The sequence below is a fragment of the Ambystoma mexicanum genome, chromosome 12 (assembly GCF_040938575.1).
Source record: "Ambystoma mexicanum isolate Mex_15411 chromosome 12, UKY_AmexF1_1, whole genome shotgun sequence".
Classification (NCBI taxonomy): domain Eukaryota; kingdom Metazoa; phylum Chordata; class Amphibia; order Caudata; family Ambystomatidae; genus Ambystoma; species Ambystoma mexicanum.
This window is the reverse complement of record NC_090936.1, coordinates 67,001,594-67,014,046: the sequence shown is the minus strand read 5'-3', so window position 1 is coordinate 67,014,046 and position 12,453 is coordinate 67,001,594.

Sequence of the window (12,453 nt, the reverse complement as noted above, 5' to 3'; positions counted from 1 at the left end):
CCTCTTCCTTACAGCTTGCTGGCTGCCTGGTGTACCTCAGAGTCTCACCGGTCCCGGGCACCCCCACCGTTCCTCTATCGCACTTGCCTCAGGGCCATACACCCACGCACCTTCACGGCACTTAGAAATAACCCAAGAGGGTGGCTCTCTGCACTTACCCCAGTCCTCACCGACTGGGTGCACTTGGACCTCCCCCTCCATGTTACCGTCTATGCACTTGCATGATCCAAATGCAACGTGCCTGAAGATCGTCTGTCTGTTCTCCCCTGTTTTATCTCCTTAATTGTACTGGTAAAACTGGAGAATCGCTGTCAGGCCAATTTGCTGTGTCTCAACTGTTAAATGTATTTTTACGCACTTACTCTGCCTCTGCAGACTATTATCGTCTCAGAATTTCAAGGGCTCTCAACTACTGTTGTTTTTTCCCCTTGCTCCAACCCTCCTTTTGAATTTTTTTTTTATTGTGCATTCAGTCACAAGAAAAATGTACAAAATTAGGAACGCTTTCGAATACACAAGAAGTAAATGAACAGGACAAAAAAGGAAAAAAGAAAGACAGAACCTATAAATCAAAATAGCGAAAAGGTTGATTACGGGCGCACACCTCAAATTCAATGAAGATTATAATATAATTTGAAAATTGTTTAAGGTTAGATTTAGGTGCCCCGGGATAGTACATCCATCACAGATCTGACCCGTTAGCGGGGTTAACTATTGTTTCATTCTTGCAGGGTTTAATATGTGCATATGAGCATATCGTGAGTTGTCTCACTTAGCTGCTTAACGTCCGAATGTGTACATAATCTGATTGGCGCATTTACAGCCACCGGACGGCCGGACCGCCTGACCGAACATCTTTATACTCAGCTCGTGGAGCGTGACAGTCCGTGCTACATCATTTTTTTGAGGACATATTCACAAGGTATTTTATTTACCAACTTCAAGAAGTTATTATCTCAGATTATCGTTGTACTTTATATATAAGGTTGTTAAGGTATGCCCCTGATATTTTTTGTACTTGCAGACCAGTCTACTTATAACAGGCTGTTCTTCTGAAGCACCACTGCCTTGCGAGTGCCTGAATCTGAGACTGTCCGTCTCTCACTATTCCCGTTATTAGGGACCAATCCACTGTCTACATTCATTATTCAGGTATACGTTTTGGATATGCACTAGCCGTTCTACTTCTACTGTTCATCATCTTGTTCCTACTTACATACCATCTATTGTCTTTTATGTCTCCTGTCGCTACAGTTATTAAACGCTCTCCAGTTGGAGGATCTTACCCGCAGAGGTTAATCACACTACCTGAATCACTATTCTCGATCTTTTCTGCACCTTGAGTTTGGAATACACTGCCTTTGTTGGTAAGTAGACCTTTCCAAAACTATCCTTTCCTGTCCTTATTGTGGGCTATATGGATCTTTAGGACAGACACACTCACCTTGAAACTCTTCTAGTCACTGGGTGTTCATGTTGCTTGTCTGTCAAATCGTCGTCTTGAGCGAATCCCCATTGTGGACATAAATAGATTAACGCTATAAAATCTAACCAGCACCACTTAACCTTGAATCATGAGTCAATGTGCCCACCCAGTACAGGGTAAACTAAATTGATGTTCTTTTGTCTAATATATGACATACAAAAATGACATAGATATGTTAACTGATGACACTTGAATGTACAGCACATGCATTATAGCCTATGTTTAGGTAACAATGACAATTTTGTACAAATGTCCCTTTTTTTCTTTTTGCATTAAGAATTCAATTTTGGCCTTATGAAGAAGAGGAAGGTATCCTCGAAACACGTCGCCACTTGAATTGGATTCCACCATTTCTTCAAATTTGCTGTGACCTATTGATGCACTTTCTGCTTCTTTACTTTATAATGTTTCTTTGTGAATGAACATTGACTATATATTTATGATATAAATTCTTACTTTATCTTACAGAACTGGATCCTCTAGTTTACATTCTTTCTTGATATTAATACCTAAATTTAGTAGAGGACCCAGTCCACACATTTGAAAGTGTGCAGGGGACGGGAGGGTTCCTAGACTGAATGCTCTGCTTTTTTGTCATAGAACCTATAAATCACAAAGTACAATTTTAACCATACAAAAACGGAATAATCAATAAAACACAATAGAGTCAATCAATTTAAAACACAAACAGACTACTTATTAACAAAGCAGTCTAAAAAACAATTTTTCCAATCCTTGTAATAAATTAGTTTATAAAGAAATGTTGATAAAATTCAATTTGTTCAAAAGTTTTAGTAATGCGATTGACAGCGCTGTTTCCTTTCCTGCATATAACCTGTGCCAAAAACTTTGGGAGAAGATCCATGCAAGTAATAGAACAAGCTACCAATATATGTTTCATGTCCTGAAGAAACCCCTCGCCACCTAGGGTGCAAGCACTGGCAGGGAGATCTCATTTATGCCAGAAGGTGATCTGTCTCCTTCATTTTTATCAAATTTAAATGAAAACGTAGTAGCTCTTGGCACCAAGTGGGATTTGGGAATCTTCTAATGTATGGAAGAACATAAGAACTAGATTTTAGTGTTTTTCAAATTGCTAAACGTAGCTCTAGTTTTAATCCAGTCAGACCGCATTAAAGCACGCTTAACTTTATCCGGATTGTCTATAAGAATCTGACATGTACATTCACATTGTTCAAGTATCTTTTCCGTGTGAACTTGGAAATTGGATAGATAGCAATTCGTATGTGTATTTATGTGATCAATAATATCCACATATAAAGAGTGGTCAAGAGGTATAAGAATCGATCTATAAAGCGCCAAAACTTTACAACAAAAGTGAGAGTAAAGGGAGTGTAGACCCAATTCATATCACAGCCTTGAGATGGACAGCGACTGCGGTAAGGATAGGGTTTGTTTCCATAGTTGACCTTCAAGCCGATCCCAATTGACGTTACGAGCACACAGAGTACATTCCATCCCATATAAGAGGGCATAGATGATTTTGCCTTTATATACTTTTATTAAGGGCATTAAGACAGTAGGAGCCTAAGCGTTTTCTTAGCTGGCACATATATTGATGGATGTTAATCTCTAGTTCCAATGTTAAAGCCTGCAACGACGGATTAGCTTTAAGGGTAAAACCCAAATATTTGCCCTTTTTCACTTTCGGGATTTCATGCTTGGCTATAATGTGGTTTTCACTTTCTATTTGATGGTTTCCCGAACATCATTATGTTCGATTTTGTAGGATTCATTATTAAGTCATTGCTCTTCGCATATACCTCCAATCCTGAAATTAAGTGATTAAGCCCCGAGGGTGTATTGTCAATAAGGGCCTATATCACCAGCATACGCAGATATGTGAATTGTACATTTTCCTATAGAGGGAGGAGCAAAGGTGTGATTTAGTAAAAAGGGAGCCAAGTCAGCAAGATAAACATTGAAGGGGAAGGCTGCAAGCGTACACGCTTGCCTAACACCCTTGTCAGGAGATATGGTTGAGGACAAGTCACCCAAGAAGTTCAGTCTTACGTGTATAGATGTATGATCGTGCAGGGCAATCATTATTTCCAGCAGTCCAGCCCTCCTTGAGCGCTTTGAAACCCTTTCCTGTGTATGGGAGCTATATAAATGAACAATACAATCTGTCAATCCTAAAGTCTTCATATTGATTGAGGAATTGAACTTAACGAACCCCTCTTGTTGTAGGATGTACTGTTTCCAATATGTGTAATTGTACCAGACAAATCTGCTGACATTTGTCTTCACAGTGTCTTGCTACTGATGTTTTGACACTGTTTGCTCCGATGGTTGAAATTCATTAGTTCCAGCATATGTTTGCCATCGAGTCCCCTGAACTACATAACATATGCCACTTAGTCATCTGATAGTATGTGTAATGTCAGTGGTATTGTAGGTCGCAAAGCACCTTAACTCAAGCATCTTACCCTGTCCTACAGTGATAACATGCATCTCTTTCATCCATGTCATTACGGTTCTGCAACATGGATGCAGCAATGCTTCTTAACATCTAGAACCTAGTCTAGTTTGTCTTAAACCAGTCTGCCATTTTTATTTTTATTAGCACATCTTTCTATTATTATTTCATTAGTAGGCAAAGTAGGTGGCAGGTGAAATAAAGAAATCAATGTTGAATTATGCATGAAGAGCTGAGATTTTTCCAAAAGTATTTGTTTAATTTTCTGGCTTTGGATTCATTCTTCGAGACATCGTTTTTATATTTTGAATTTTGATATTTTATTTATATCGCGCTCGTACACAAGTGTTTCAGAGCGCCAAAATTGATGGCAAACGTTAAGTCTGCCCTTCCAACTAATCTTGGCAACCCGTTCTTTTAGTTTTGTCCAATTTCAGCAACTGAATTTGCTCTGTTCAAGAAGGTTTCTCCCATTAATCTTACCTGGTATTCACTTTCTAGTGGATCATTTAGAGTGCTTTAAATACTAAGAGCTGGCTATAAGGTAAACCTTTCAAATTACATGAATGGCGAAAAGGAGATCTATGCAATAGATTCTTGCCTGTGGTCTTCCTGTGTGAGTTACTAACAACCTGAATTTTTGAAATGTTTTTTAATGCACAATCCTTTTTTCTTATATGTTTCTCTTGCAGCTTTGAAAGAGAATGTAGCGTGTCACTGTTTTTGGATTGCTCTGTGTTCAGCATTTAGACACCTGCCATCTTGAGAAGATGCCCAGCACAGCTGAATTTCAATGCCCTATTAAGGCTGCCATTTTGATTGGGGATTTTCCTTGCAGGGAATGCTCACCGAGTCGCGCATCCCCAACGAAAAGGAAGCGTTATGTTATGTTTTCCCTAGGTAAAATAAATCATGGTTTAACAATAAACACACACTACATCAACACGTAGTAGTGGGATGTTCTGAAACCAAAGCGATCCTTTTCTTTGTCGATACAAATTCTGGACTTTACTGTCAGGAATCGGCCCGGGAGCCGTAGGAGTCATAGGCGGGCTGTACCCCCGCAGTCTCGCAGTAAACGGGATCAAGATACATTGCTTCAGCGGTCGTTATCCATGAGGTTACCTCGCATTAAAGGTTTAATCCACGGCCACAAGAACCGATTACGATCTCGTCCTTCAGGGTTTTTGCGTTGGCGGTTACCGTGGAGATTAGGGCAGCCACGTCGACTCGCACCACGGCGGCCGCACGTACAGGTCATGTGATCACGATCTTATAAAACTCTAGCCTGCAGTTAACTCGTTGCTTCTGATTTTGAATTTGGAGTCTGCTACGTGCTTGTGAAACTTCTTGTCTTCCTGCCTTTGTACCTTTGTCTTCCTGTCTAGCCCTGTTCCCTCTTGTCGGAACCTTTCCCCACGCCTTCTGCGTACCTCTCCTGTCTTCTGTCTAAGCCCACCTCGGAATTCCCCGTTTTGCCTCAATGCTATTTGTTACCGGACCGGACTTCGCCCAGGATTGCCTCTGTTTCATGATTTTGTCTTCGGAACTTTTGGTTATTTTCGACTTGGATTGCCGAACGGATTGCCTCTGCCTATCGATTTGATCAACCTGAACATTATCTCCCGCTGTGGATCCACCTGACCAGTGCTCCTTATTTTCCAGACTGCCGGTACACTACTCCTCTCCATTCCCCGGTACGGACTAGAGACTGCCGTGGTACCATCAGGGGTGGAGGTAGGAGCATCCTCGTTTCGTCGGGGATTGTACTGCCGACCCTTAGGCGTACGCGTGCCGGCGGGAATAGTTCCAAATCCCTGTACCTTGGCGGTCTTACTGGAGCATTGGTTGCCCATGGAATTCCTATCAACAACCCCATGGTAAGAGTGTCTGTCCTACTTTCATGTTTTTGTTCTTGGTGTCCCGGGTATAAGTATTAAGGATTGCTTTCTCATATATTGTAACAGCTATTTCTGTTCCTTCTGACATCTGCATAAAATGGCTGTCCTATAATCAACTGGTATACTGTCAGACATAAGGGAATCAACTGGTATACTGTCAGACGCGAGGGAATCTGCTGCCACGCGCCACCCGGGATCCATTCTTCCAAACAATAGATCCCTGGTGCTGGTATATTGTATATCCAGACACAGGGTTACATTGTAGGGTAGAATTCTTCGTCTACACTACGAGGGCAACGTAAGAAGGCGATCCTGACATTTACGTTGCGCAAGGCCCTGTCATTTCACAGAACGCTCATCTTCCCATCCATGTGCAGCATGTAACTGACATGCTCCGCTGCCAGAAACACACCACACAGCCAGAAACCAGACTGGGGTAAGAATAAGGGCTCGTCTGCGGAGGTCTGCAACCTCTGGCTACCCAGATGTCATTTCAGAGAACGCTCATCTTCCCATCCATGTGCAGCATGTAAGTGACATGCTCCGCTGCCAGAAACACACAGCCAGAAACCAGACTGGGGTAAGAATAAGGGCTCGTCTGCAACCTCTGGCTACCCAGATGTCATTTCACAGAACGCTCATCTTCCCATCCATGTGCAGCATGTAACTGACATGCTCCGCTGCCAGAAACACACAGCCAGAAACCAGACTGGGGTAAGAATAAGGGCCTGTCTGCAGAGGTCTGCAACCTCTGGCTTTACAGATGTCATTTCACAGAACCCTCATCTTCCCATCCATGTGCAGCATGTAACTGACATGCTCCGCTGCCAGAAACGTACAGCCAGAAACAAGACTGGGGTAAGAATAAGGGCACGTCTGCGGAGGTCTGCAACCTCTGGCTTTCCAGGCCCATCAGGCCCAGCCAGCACAGACTTTGGTGGTGGATGTTAGGAGTCAGAGGCAAAACATCTGGACAGTCTCAGGCTGCAGGCCACTGGCATAGCAATTGAACAGAGGGCCCCCTTGAGTGAGTCCTACTGTAAAACAAAGGCGCAAGCAAAAGAGGACACTTTAATAGTGTAAAATAACCCAATGGAACAAGGACATATTCCAAGAAAGGCAGAAGGGCCATGCATGCACAGTAAGAACTTTCTAGAAAACAAGGCAATATACAGCTGTAGCTTTCTGTACTCCAGGACACTGAAAGCACACTCCGGAGACCCATCGAGATCAAAAAATAATTACAGCACTACAAATGGCTGTTAAGCAGCCGCGGAACAAGGCTTGTTTTATAATAATGTATTCAGCAAGGCTTCACGCATTCAGCAAAAGCAATCAATTAAACAGTTTACAAACACATCAACAAGAACGTGTTTTCTGAGCTTGACTAAAGGCAATCGGACGGTGCATTAAATGAAAGTGCGCAGTCGCAATGGGGTTGGCTAAGCTCTAAGTGACTGTTCAGTCGGCGCCCAAGGCGCTTTGCGCCGTGTGGTTGCTAACATGGAAGGGAGTGATTTTGCTCCAGCCCTTATAATGTTTTGTTTTAAATTGAGGTACAACTGCTTCAAGGTGAGGGGGGAGGAGAGTGGGGGGCGGGAGGGAGCAGGAAAACAAAGGCATGGGGATTAATCACATACCTACAGAGAATAGGATTGGTCAGGGTCTGAAACTCATAGCCAGATTGTTCAAGGTTAACAGCCAAACGCTTGTCTCAACAACCAAGCATGTACTGCATCTCAGGACTCACCATGTGTTACCCCGTGGAGGTAACTATAGCTCTGTACATAATGCCTGTACTATCTGTAAATTAGCAGTATACCCTGTTTTGTAAATAATGTTTCACACTTTTGACCCCTTGTAACTAAGTTTCGCATTGTCTTGTAACTGCTGCGCCCTGATACCCCTGGGACTGGTGCGCATTATAAATAATAAACAGACAAACAAACAAACAAGCCTTAGTGAATCTCGGTCATCTTTTCTTCCAGCCAAACTCTGCCATTCCTTCCGGCTTCTGGACCTCACCCCTATGGCAATTCTGCTTTTACGATGGTACCTTTTAAAAGTTGGGATAGTGAAAAGATTGAGAGAGGAAGAAGTAACCTTTCACCTAGGCTTAACTTTTTTTTTTAAATATATTTTTTATTAAGTTTTCCATGACATGTAAACACATCTATAACCCCCCCTAGCACACCCACTGCCAGAGGGACAGATACAGTTTATGTAACAGTGTATGGGAGCCCATCATCCACAATCACAATGTATCTAGTATTCTCCACCTGGGCAGGCGCCGTTGCACTGTGAAGTCACTTTGGAGATATGAAAGCACATGCCCCCAGCCCTGCTTAAATTCCGCACTGGTTTCCTTGCACAGTGCCACTCCACTCAATGCAACAAAGCTCTGCACTTTCTGTAGCCTGTCAAATTTTGCCGGTGCTTGCCTCTGTTTCCATCTTTGTGCTATTACAAGCCATGCCGCTATTAGTAGATTCTTGTATCCCCTTAAATGCCTTCTAGTATATTACGTATTATCCAGGCCCCACAAGCCACAGAACCATGCCTTTACGTCTGTATCGTTACACCCTGAGAATATTTACTTAATCTCGCTCTGTACGTCCTGCCTGAATGATTGGATACCCGGGCACTCCCACCAGATGTGGGACCAGTCCCCAGTGACTGTGCATCCCCTCCAACACCCTGACAAAACTGTGGGGTACATTGTGCGCAATCGCGCCGGCGTGTAGTGACATTGCAACATTATCTTATACCACATCTCCCTCAGTTGGATGGATCGTGTCAGCTCTGGTATGTTGCCCTAGAGATGCACCGACCCTTTCATCTGTTATTTCCTTGCGTAGCGTGGTCTCCCACCTCTCCATGTACCGCCATTGGACTGGTGATACGCCTTCAATAAGAAATGTATAGAGCGATAAGACAAGCTTCCTCGATCTCGAATGGGTCGTGATATATTTCTCAAAGGGGGTTAATATCTGAGTAGCAGCTGCCTTGATATGTGGATCTGATAACCAATGTCTCAACTAGCAGTAGCGTGACCTGTCCCACTCAGAGAGTCCTATATGGTGTTTACAGGCCTCAAATGATCTAAGTACTTGCCCTTGGATATTTGTCGCATATTTTTAAACACCCTGCCACCAGCCATTCCCCAAATGATCCCAGTGCCATCCCTGGCAGAAATTCCGGATTGTAAAACAATGGTGTGGATGGGAATGGAGTCGTGGATAAAATCCCTCCTAGTACCTACGGCCAATACCACCCCCTAATTTCCCTCCCCGCCAAAAACATCATCCCCATGGAGTCCATTTGAACTAACCGTGCTTTGGAGTCCATTTGAACTAACCATGCTTTTAAGAGATTGTCAATGTTATTTCCAGAGTCTTCTGTGACTTAATGGCACAACATGTTTAATCCAGCTCCTTCTGTAATAAAAAGTCTTAACCAGGTGTGCCTAGAGACACTTAATTTCTAAGAAATATGTGTACCCTTGCAGCTGTTCCTTGCAAGGAATTCCTGTTAAAAACAAAGATTGTCAAAAGCAACAGTTTGCATAGACATTAAATAGGCATGTAGCAGACACTGCCATAATATACTAAGGTACTAATAACACCATTAGTCAATTGCTGCCATTCCAGGTAGTCCTACAATGGGAGTGCCTAGAAAATTCCGGTCACATGCCTACACAAAATCACAAACTGTTGGCTTTGCCAACAGTTGTTTCAATATGAAGCCATTGCTGCACCACCAGTGTCAGCGTCAATGCATCAAGGGTTTTATGGCAAAGATTATCCCTGCAGCTCTATTTGGGGGGAATTGAGGGTGGTGAGTGTTATGAAAGATTTCAGTGTATGTGTAATGTTCCCTCCAGTTGTGAACCCCCCATCTTTTTGCTGTTGTCTGACCATCCTAGCCTGACTTTTGCCAGTGGTGCCCAGCCTTCTGCTGTACTTGCTGGGCTTTTGCTCTCTTTGTTATGGGGAAACTGACTTGCCCTTAAAGGCAGTCAGTACTGGAAGACTTTGTTTCCCTTAGTCTTTCACTCTGTTGCACATTTTTAGCAACAAGTTAACAGTGGACAAAGTACCTTACAGTGCAGTGCGCTGGGGTCGTCCTTTAATTTTTTGGATGAGTTGCACGACTATGGAGGAGAACTGACGAAAGGTAGGTCAGAGGCGAGTATAGCAAGAAGAATTGAGCGAAGCTCTGCGGGTCGCAGTTTGGTTAGTGTGAAATAATCGGATGTTCTGAAGCTTATGCTGGTGACCATTAAGGCTTGATCCGTGTCCTGTGTGTGTGTATGCGGAGGGAGCAAACCCCCATGAAAGTCTTATGTGTGCCTATTCACTTACATAGTATGACCTCATGACCTTATGAGTATTTTCTCTGTATGACGCCCTCAAGTGTGTATTTTTAGGCTTTCATAATGTGACTATTGTGAATTTTAATATATTGTACTGCATTTGTAATTGAGTAATACCATGGCATGTTTGGACATATAGGAGAGAAACTGAAACCTGACTATGAATCTGAATCCATCAGCAATATCCAAGTCTCTCTCTCTCTCTCTCTCTCTTTCTCTCTCTCTCTCTCTTTCTCTCTCTCTCTTGATCTCTTTTTTTTAAGCAATTGTTATTATTGTTGATTGTTTGGTGTATAACTATTGTGTTGTATGTAAAGTTCTTAACTGAACTAAATCACAATAAATACATTATTATAATACATTTTTAAGACCCTAGACACTCTCAAAGGATTTTTCAGTAGAAGTACAAATGTGCCTTGGACAGAGCTGGTAGCAGCTGTTATTTTTTCGCAGATTTTTAACCCTTTCTTTTGGTTCATATCGCGTTAACTGCATTTGGACCAAGACAGTAGCTTGGCCCCAAAATGGCCATTCCACAAGGTCCTTTATTTTTTTATTTTTTTATTTTTTTTTGTAATATCTAGTTTATTTCAAACTTTTATTACAATTTTTTTTGTTTCATTACTTTCATTCACGTTTCTTACTGCTGTCTTTGAACCATCTTTCCTAATTCCTTATTCTTCATTTTGTGACTTTGTCTAGGAAATTAATTACCGAACAAGTTAAGTGAACCGAGATTCCACCCAAAATGCGAGACCAAAACTCAGCCATTGTGTCTGTTTCAGGCTGAAATTTACTCAAATGTACCCTTCTTGCCTCCATTAATGCCACACATTCAGTTACTAAATGTTTTGTTGTCTCTGGATACAATGTACAATGTCTGCAGCTATTTTCTGTTACGTTGTCCAAGTGACGCATTGCCATCATATGTTTTGATTTATATATGTTTGTTCGAAGACGAAGAAAACTGTCTCTGTGATGCCGTGAAGGAAATTGTTGAAGGTATTTTGGCATGTTGTCGACTTTATTCGTCGTTAATCCCAGATCCAGAGCTGTGGGCATGTTTCCATAGTTATCAAGATTTTCAAACCAAAGCCACTCTTTCAGCTTTTTTCATGCAATTTGAGGGCGGTCTACCAACATTTCTAACGTAATCTCGGCAATTCGCATGATGGCTTTCACTTTTCCCGACCATTCCAGGAGTAAGCCTTTATGCGGTTGATCACTGCTTGGTGCCAGTATTTGGAACGCCGGTTCAGGATTTGAGATCACCATCTTTCTAAATAATGACATGGATTTCCATATCACTGTTCCGTGTAAGCTTTCCAGAGCTAATTCATGACGTAGTATTGTCATTGATAGATATTTGGGTAGTCTCAGGGCTCGCCTCCAGAAGAGGCCTTCCAATTGTGGCCATATCTTTTGGTCGATGTTCCATCCTGATTCTGTCCCGAATGTAATTGCTGGAATTACTTTCTGCACATAAAATGTTCGTATTGGTATTAAAGATAATTTTCCATAAAGCGTCTGAATTCTTGCACCTTGTAAAGAGAGACCTCGAGTTCGGCGATAAATGTCTTCCACCCAACTCCGTTCACATATTGAGGTATTCACTGTTATTCCCAGATAGCGAATTTCTGTGACTTCTTCAAGGTGTTCTTCATATACTTCCCACTTGAAGTTTTTGTTTTTTGAACCTGTTGCGTGTCCAAATTTCATAAGTTTTGTTTTTTTCACATTTATTAATAGATCATTTTCTGCCATATAACTTTCTACTTTCGCCAGTAGCCGCTGTAGACCTATCTGGGTCCGATCAAACAATAGCAAGTCATCAGCATACATTGCATAGCCTATTTGTTGCCCATTGACTTTCGGTGGAAAGCATTTCACTGTTGCTAAATCAGGTTGAATGTCGGCTATGTATAGCTTAAACAGAGTGGCAGCCAATGGACATCCTTGCTTAACCCCTTTACTGGTAAGGATTTCTTTTGACAAGACACCTCTTTCGTTTAGTCTAATTCTAATTGATGTTTTTTCATGCAGTGCTTTTATTGGTTGCAGCAAGGTCTCAGGACATTTCAGTTTTTCCAATTTCAGCCATAGTTTTCCTCGGTTTATAGTATCAAAAGCCTGTTGCATATCAATAAAGGCTACAAATAAATTGTCCTTCTTCTGTAAGGCTTCTAACTTCAATAGGTCCACCAGGGCTAGATTGATGTCTGTACCAACTCCCTTGGTGAATCCTGTTTGT